The 7,765-nt window shown below is 48.6% G+C and overlaps 2 long non-coding RNA genes and 1 pseudogene across 2 annotated transcripts in view; 2 read left to right on the top strand and 1 right to left on the bottom strand.

Moving 5' to 3' along the window:
- The window catches only part of LOC112414003 (uncharacterized), a 5,159-nt gene extending 2,301 nt beyond the window's left edge, over window positions 1-2,858 (top strand). Inside the window, exons 2-3 of the long non-coding RNA XR_003006056.1 lie at window positions 227-320; window positions 2,733-2,858. This is a non-coding gene — a long non-coding RNA (uncharacterized LOC112414003). The remainder of the gene's footprint in view (window positions 1-226; window positions 321-2,732) is intronic.
- LOC112414001 (heat shock factor protein 1-like) lies at window positions 31-3,315 on the bottom strand (annotated as a pseudogene).
- Window positions 3,316-3,318: 3 nt separating this feature from the next.
- Window positions 3,319-6,739, top strand: LOC112414002 (uncharacterized). Its single transcript, XR_003006055.1, has 3 exons — window positions 3,319-3,446; window positions 4,116-4,221; window positions 4,336-6,739. It is a non-coding gene; the product is annotated as an uncharacterized LOC112414002 (long non-coding RNA).
- The last annotated feature ends 1,026 nt before the right edge of the window (window positions 6,740-7,765 follow it).

The following is a 7,765-nucleotide window of genomic DNA, read 5'->3' as shown; positions in this document are numbered from 1 at the left end:
AAAAAAAAAAAAAAAAAAAAAAAAAAAAAATAACAATGACACACTATTTCTTGCCCATCATATAGATACAGATATAGAAGTTTGATAACACTCTCATTTGGCAGGGGCCAGGGAACGAAATTAGTACTGTCCACACGTTGATGGGAGGGTGTACCAGTGCAACCTCTGCAGACAGCAATTTTATAATACCTACTGAAGTTAAATATTTACATATTCTTTAATCTAGTGATTCTCCTTCAAAGAATATACATCTACACTGGACATTTTTGAGAATCTAAGGGAGCACTGTTACAAGTAAGGACTACCCCAGACACCTGCAGGTATGGTCACTCTGACTGTGAATTACATACAAGGTTATTCATTGCAGCACCATGTGTATTGGTAGAATAGTGGAAATAACTCAATTATTCATCAATAGATGAATGTTTACATAAAAGTACCATTATCCCTACAATAGAATGTAACACAATGGTTAAAAAAGGAGGCAACTCTTGTAAATACTGATTTCAAGATATGAAGTGTAAAAAAGCAAGGCAGAGAACAATGAATATGATATACTACTGTTTACGTATTTTTATAGAATATATGCAAATACATGCTTGTATATGAAGACACTGTCTCTGGAAGCTAGCAGATTCAGGTTTGAGGGGCTCTGAAACTTGTACAATTCTGGTGGACCTTTCTAAGAAAAAGAATACAAAAAGTACAAATACAAAATTCGGTATAAGGCCTGGGGAGGGGCCTAAGCAAGCAAAGGATGCTGATGCAGAAGCATAGTTGGCTTCACAGTAAATTGCCTCTATCTGGAAAGATGCAGGAGAAACCAGTGAAAGAGTTTGGCTCCTGAGAGGTGAACTGGGTGGCTGCAGGACACGAGAAAACAAGCGATGCACCTTTCTCCCTTTGGGATTTTGCAGTATGTTATCTATGCAATAGGAAGAATTCCTTTGTAAATTAATTGCAGTGTCAAACCAATACAATTCCTAAATAACCAGAACAAACAGTAATTTCTCAGAGTAAGATACATTTCTTTCTTTAGAGACTCCCTTCATTTTCAAGACAGAAAAAGAAGATACATACCATTTTTGGTTGGTTGAGCTAAGGATAATAATGCCAACTGTTGTTTTTTAAATACCAGTAGCTTCTTTCCCTCATAAGAAGAAAAGTCTGGACCTTAAAATGGGCCTTAAGGTTTTATTTCTCATATACTGTTGATCATCTTACAGCACCTCCTTGCTCATGTTTCACAGCATCCTGTTCTTCTTTCAGAGATACTCTAGCTTATCTATGAGGAAGTTTATTATAGATGTGACATTCCCTCTTCTCTCTGCCTCTGTTTGCTCTGTATTTTGTTGTTGTTTGTTTTTTGACACAGGCAAAGCCCGTTGTTCTTAGATCTCTGCCTGTCTTGTCCGTCTGTCCATCCACCCGTCCGTTCTCGTATGTATCTGTATATCTCTATGGAAGGGGAAAGGGGGTTTCTCATGTAAAAATCCAAAATATAGTTCTATGAACACCCGTGTACTAGTCAGTCCAAGTGTGGCTATGAAGCCCCAAGCAAGCCTTGGCACACGGGGCCGGACCCTTGGTCTGGGGGGCCATGCCCAGACCTGGGCCTCTAGGAGACTGTGGGGTCCCTGGCTTTGGGGGGCTCAGAGTCCATCAGCAGGGAGATGGTGGGGTCATCGGCATGGTCGTCCTCCTGCGAGGTCCAGGAAGATCCCCCATGCCGCAGAGCGGCTGGGCCCGTGAGCCATGGCCGCTGAGCCTGCGCGTCCAGAGCCTGTGCTCCGCATGGGGAGAGGCCACAACAGTGAGAGGCCCGCGTACGGCAAAAAAAAAAAAAGAGCACCGGCAGACCGCTGCCCCGCACGTCCACGGAGCCCGGGTCCAGCAGGAGCTGCTTCCCCAAGTCAGGGCTGCTGCTCTCTGCCTCGCGAGGCCTGGGGGTCTCGCAGGCCAGGCTGCTGTCAAGGTCAGGCACACTCCCGTTGGGCAATGTCACCGAGGGGCTGAACAGGTCCGGCAGGGCACTGGTGTCCACGCTGAAGCCGTGGCTAGTCGGCTTGGTCTGCAGGTCGCCCAGGTTGGAGTCCATGGCGTCCAAGTGGTCCCTGAGCTCGGTCCCCTGGCTGGACTCAAACACGCAGAGAGAAGGAAGGGCAGGGGAAGAAGCGGGCGACCCCAGACATCTGTGGAGCGCGAGTCAAATTGTCCAGGCGGGCTATGCTGAGGCACTTCTGGGAGGGATGGGGTGTGGGGCCGAGGCGGGCAGGGGCGAGAGGGGTCACCCCCTTCCGCCTCCGCGTCTGTGAAGGGTGTGGCCGAGGCAGCCGGCGCAGGCTCTCCCACAGGATGGAGTCAATGAGGGTGGTTGGGGACAGGGGCGTATCCACCATGGTGGACGGGTGCCCGGGACCAGCATCCTCTGCCCGGGGGCTTCGAGGTGGGCTGGGGGGGCTCCTCCTTGACTCGAACCAGGGTCCTACTGGACAGGGGCCTCTAGTCGTCTATGCTCCTGCCTGGAGAGGCCAAGGGGCTACTGGGGTAGCTCAGTGATGTCAGAGATGAAGGGTCCCGAGCCGGCAACAGCATCTGGGGAACAGAAGCTGCGGCCGCTGTAGGCCATGCCGGAGCCGAGTAGGGGCCCGGGCCGTGGATGTGCTCCAGGGAGTACTGGGCATGGAATAGCTGTCGTACAGCATCAGGGGGATCTTTCTCTTCACCCCCAGGATCTAGTTCCACTGCACCAGCGAGATGAGGAACTGGATGAGCTTGTTGACGACTTGGGCGTGCTTCCGCTGCAGGCCAGCCACCTTCCGCCACAGGGCCTTGTTCTCTTGCTTCACGGTCAGCAGTTTGGAATCCATGCTCTCCTGCTTCCCCCTCATCTGCTGCACGTCGGTCAGCAGCTTGGTGACCCTGTCCTGGGGAATCTTTATGTCCTCGCTCCGCAGAGTGGACACGCTGGTCACTTTCCTCTTGACCAGGGGCTGCTCCTGGCCGCGCAGGAAGCACGGGTGCTGGAACTCGGTGTCGTCCCCCTCTGGCTTGACCAGGCTGCCCTGCTCAATGCGGACCACCTTCCGGAAGCCACACATGTTGAGCTGCCCCGCGAAGCTGGCCGTGCTGCTGTGCTTGGAGGACTTAGGTGGCACCTCCTTGGCAGACGGGCCCCGGTTGAGCACGTGGACGCTGCTCCAGCTCGGGCTCCAGAACGTCCGTGTCTTGGTTGCTCACGAAGGTCCACAACTTGGTCAGGAAGACCTGGACGTTGCTGGGCTCCGCCGTGCCCAGGCCCACGGGCAGATCCATCCCGGGCAAGGCGGGAGAGGCGGAGGGAGTGACCACGAGGAGAGACCACGGGCCGGCTGCCACCGCGGGCCGCCCGGATGTGAACCGGCCCGGAGCCTGCGGCCCACATGCCTGCCGCCATCTTGCGACGGGTGAGCTCTCGCCGGCGCCGCCCACCGGCCTCTTTTTAACTTTTTATTTTGATTTTTTGTTCATGTCCAAAGTCTCCCTCAAATACAGTATACAGTCCTGACCTGAGCACTCCTATTTAAAAGCAAGACACCCACAAGCTGGTGGGCCACTCTGGAACCTAGGTGGGAACTAGTGGCCTTCAGATAATTGAGTGGGAATCCAGACTTTTAAATTTTTGAAGCATGGAAATTCCCTGGCAGGACAGTGGTTAGGACTCCGCACTTTCCTGCACGCAGAATGGCAAATTTTTTGAATCACATTCAAACGTCAATACCTGTGGGTATTTTTTCTTGAAGGAGTCAGTTGCCTCCTGGGGGGTGAGAGTGGATTGTCAGTCTTCTGGGAACCAAATGGGGAAAGGGGGCTGGTGGTTCACTGCTTGGGATATAGGTCTTCACTAAAGGCCCCTGTGTTCAGTATGGAGCCTGCTCTCTGCTCATTTGGACTCGGTGTCCCCAAGGCCAGAATCTGTCTGGTTTGGCCTTTCCCCAGTCTTCTCTCAGCGTGATGGGCTGGCCTGGGAGTTGCCTGGTTACCAACTGTGGGGGGAATTAACTGCAGGTATCTCAGCTTCTTCAAAAACTTTTAATCCATCCTCTCCTTGCACCTCTGCTTTCACGGGAAACTAGAGCTGTGAAACTCCTACATCTTCCCGAAGTTCTGCCTCAGGAATTGCTTCTTGTTGCCCACAGCTCCTGCGCTCACCCTTAGGTTTTGCTTTTTCGGATTGACAAGGTCAGTAATCACTCTTCTCTCAGCTCCACCAGCTTTCCAATTAAGATGTTGTCTTCTCCTGTCTGATATTGTCTCTTCCCCTGTTCTCTTTGTGCCTTTCTTATCCCATTTCAGGGAGGTTTGTGGCATGAGGTGAGAGGAACTTGAATGTCCAATTCTCAAGATTTAACCAAAAGAGCTTAAAATTTCTTTCAAGTTCAAAGAAATGAAGCACAAATTTGTCCTTGGATCAAGATATATCTTTGTTTGGGGATGGACTACTTCTGTAAACCTTTTGTTTAGCATTGGTTTTTTCATCAATTGATTCAAAAATATTTCCAGTGTCCAGTATACTGCACAGACTGGACAAGACAGTGTTGGTTGCCAGCCTCATAGAGCTTTGATTCCAGTTTCTTTTTGTTTTTTGGGTTTTTTTGCGGTACGCGGGCCTCTCACTGTTGTGGCCTCTCCCGTTGCGGAGCACAGGCTCCGGATGCGCAGGCTCAGCGGCCATGGCTCACGGGCCCAGCCGCTCCGTGGCATGTGGGATCTTCCCAGACCGGGGCACGAACCCGTGTCCCCTGCATCGGCAGGCGGACTCTCAACCATTGCGCCACCAGGGAAGCCTATGATTCCAGTTTTAAGAAAGGAGACCCACAGATAAAGAAGAGAAGACAATATGTGTGTATGTATATATATATATATAATAAACTGCAGTAAACATTATAATGAAAACCAATAAAAGGGATAAAGAATAATCCTATTGTCCTCCTCCAAATAAGAATTGTTAGTATTGGCTTTTCCCATCCCCCACCTCCCACTCATTTTTCACAACCCACTCCAGTTGGGCTTCTGCCTCTTACTCTCCTAAATCTCCCAATGACTTGGATGTAACTAAATACAATAAATTTCCAGACCTCCTCTTACTTGATTTCCCCAGCATCAGATAAGTGGACTTCCACTTTCTTGGGACACTTTCCTTGGTCTCCAAGACCCAACACTTTCTAATATCCACCTCTGTGATCACTCTTGACCTCCATTGCCTTCTTTATCCTGATGATCTTGGAGACGCAGCAGCAGTGAGTGGTGGCTTGAAGCAAGATCTTAGTTCCCTGCCGAGGAATTGAACCTGGGTAGCCTGGATGAAAACCAGGAATCCTAGCCACTAGACCAGCAAGGGCTGGAGACTAGAAGTAAATTTTCTGTGGCTCTTGCCTCCACTGAAAAATGCATTTCTCAGGGAGACAAAAACTGTAAAAACAGGTATGAAGTTTATTATTAGAGACACAGCACAACAAGTGGGAGAGCACACAGAGAAACAGTTTAGTTAAGACAGAAGCAAGGCAGAGATAACACACCCAGAGAGAAAGGGTGTGGGCGTTCTCCCTAATGAGGAGGAGTAAAGAGTCGGTTAAATCATTTATACAGCGTGGCTCTTCCCAGTCTTTGTTTACCTTTGGCCAATTATCCGGTTTCTTTTTCCACACCTGACTTGTCCTAGGACCCTCCCCAACTTGCACGCACAACTTTTTTCCAAGATGGATTCCAGCCCAGAGGCCTATGGGGGCCCTTGGCATCACCTATTCTGGGGTGGTGACCCCTCCTTTTTGACACCCAAGGAGCCTTTCTGTGCATGTACAGTGTCTCCTTTGCCCCAAAGATGGGAAATACAGGACCTCTTGATCTTTTACTCAAACAGGGTTTAGCCCCTCTCTGTTCCTGCCAAGACTGTTATCTTAAAGTATACCCACCCAACAGTGTTTCTGTTGTTATTCCTATTTCGAAGTGCAAACAGGAGGCTGGTTGTAAATATGTATCCTGGAGCCCACCTATCTCCTGTTTCAGGAAATGCAAACAGGAGGCCTGTTGTAAATGCCTAGCCTGGAGCCCATCTACTTCCTGCCCCACTGACATTAAATATTGGAGCTGTCCAAAGCTTGAACCCCCTTCTTTTCTCATTTTGCTACCCTGGGAGAGTTCATCCTTAAGAACTGGAAATTTTAGGACTCATCTTCCTGTCTGGACTTCACCAATAATCCTAACGTTACCTTGCGTACAGCCTTGACTCCTTTGCTCCTTCATCCTTTCCCAGCACTCTTGGCAAAGTCCTAATTCTCTGCCAACTCTGCCATTGCATGCACGTGGCTGAACATATCTGGAGGGAGAGGAAAACACGTACCATGCTGACTGGTCTCATTTTGAATTTTTGGTTAAGTCTCAAGTACACCTTGTGCTGGCTGACAATCATACTACATGTCCCTAGTCCAGTGGTCTTCACCCTGGAGTGTGCAGACTCCAAGGAATACACAAAGTCCTACAAGGGACAGGAGGACATGGCCAGTTATGAATGTATCCATTTTCACATTCTCTATTTCTGTATATCCTTTTCCTAAAACTGATTTACCTGTGAACTTTTGTGCATATTTTCATTTCTCTCCTCCTCTTTTGCCGTTGCCCATTTGCCATTCTCCCAAGATGGGGAAATATAAAAACATCTGAGTTGCTAAACTAAAGTACAATTTGAAATTTTTTTTTTTTTTTGCGGTATGCGGGCCTCTCACTGTTGTGGCCTCTCCCGTTGTGGAGCACGGGCTCCGGACGCGCAGGCCCAGCGGCCATGGCTCATGGGCCCAGCCGCTCCGCGGCATGTGGGGTCTTCCCGGACCGGGGCACGAACCCATGTCCCCTGCATCGGCAGGTGGACTCTCAACCACTGGGCCACCAGGGAAGCCTAATTTGAAATATTTGAAATATTGTTTTTGAAAGTAAATGACTCTAATAATTGAGTAATGAATCCTTTAGCAAGTCAGGTGGTTTTCAATTCGTTGCTTTCAACAAAATTAATAGAGAATCTAATTGAGTTTTCAGCTTGAATATCATTAAAATACATTTAATGATGGCTTATGTGATTTTTGGCATATAATTCAGAAGGAGTTCAAAGAAGTGAGTGTCATTGCTATAATAAAAGTATTTCCATTCCCATTTACTTATTTATGTGAACAAGAACTCTCAGCTTTTATTCTGATGAAAAGAAAAATAGAGAATTGTTACGGAAGGTTGTCTCATTCCAGCTATGCTGTTCTTACGTTTCAATGATACATGAACTGTTACCTAAAGCAAGCCCCCTGAGGCACAGTGAGGCCAAACAATACCAGAACGTTGTTGTTGTCAGAGTCTGGAGCAGAGAAAGGTTTATTGCAGGGCCAGGCAAAGAGACAGGTGGCTCATGCCTTAAAAAGCCCAAACTCCCCAAAGGCTTTCAAGCAAAGCCTTTTTCTTTTTCTTTTCTTTTTTTTTTTTTTTTTTTGGCCACACTGTAGGGCTTGCGGGGTATTTGTTCACCGACCAGGTATTGAACCTGTGCCCCATATAGTGGAAGCAAGTGTGGAATCTTTACCACTGGACCGCCAGGGAAGTCCAGCAAAGCCCTTTTAAAGGCAAGATGAGGGAGTGGCGTGGTTAGTTGTTGCAAACTTCTTGGTGTGGGATCGTTTGTTCTTGCAGCTCTCCACGTAGGTCAGTTCACAGGTCACGATGTTCCTCTAAACCTCCAACAAGACAAATA

The sequence above is a fragment of the Neophocaena asiaeorientalis genome, unplaced genomic scaffold (assembly GCF_003031525.2).
Source record: "Neophocaena asiaeorientalis asiaeorientalis breed wild unplaced genomic scaffold, Neophocaena_asiaeorientalis_V1.1 scaffold46, whole genome shotgun sequence".
Lineage (NCBI taxonomy): Eukaryota > Metazoa > Chordata > Mammalia > Artiodactyla > Phocoenidae > Neophocaena > Neophocaena asiaeorientalis.
The sequence above is the reverse complement of the archived record's forward strand: the minus strand, read 5'-3'. Positions and strand labels throughout refer to the sequence as shown.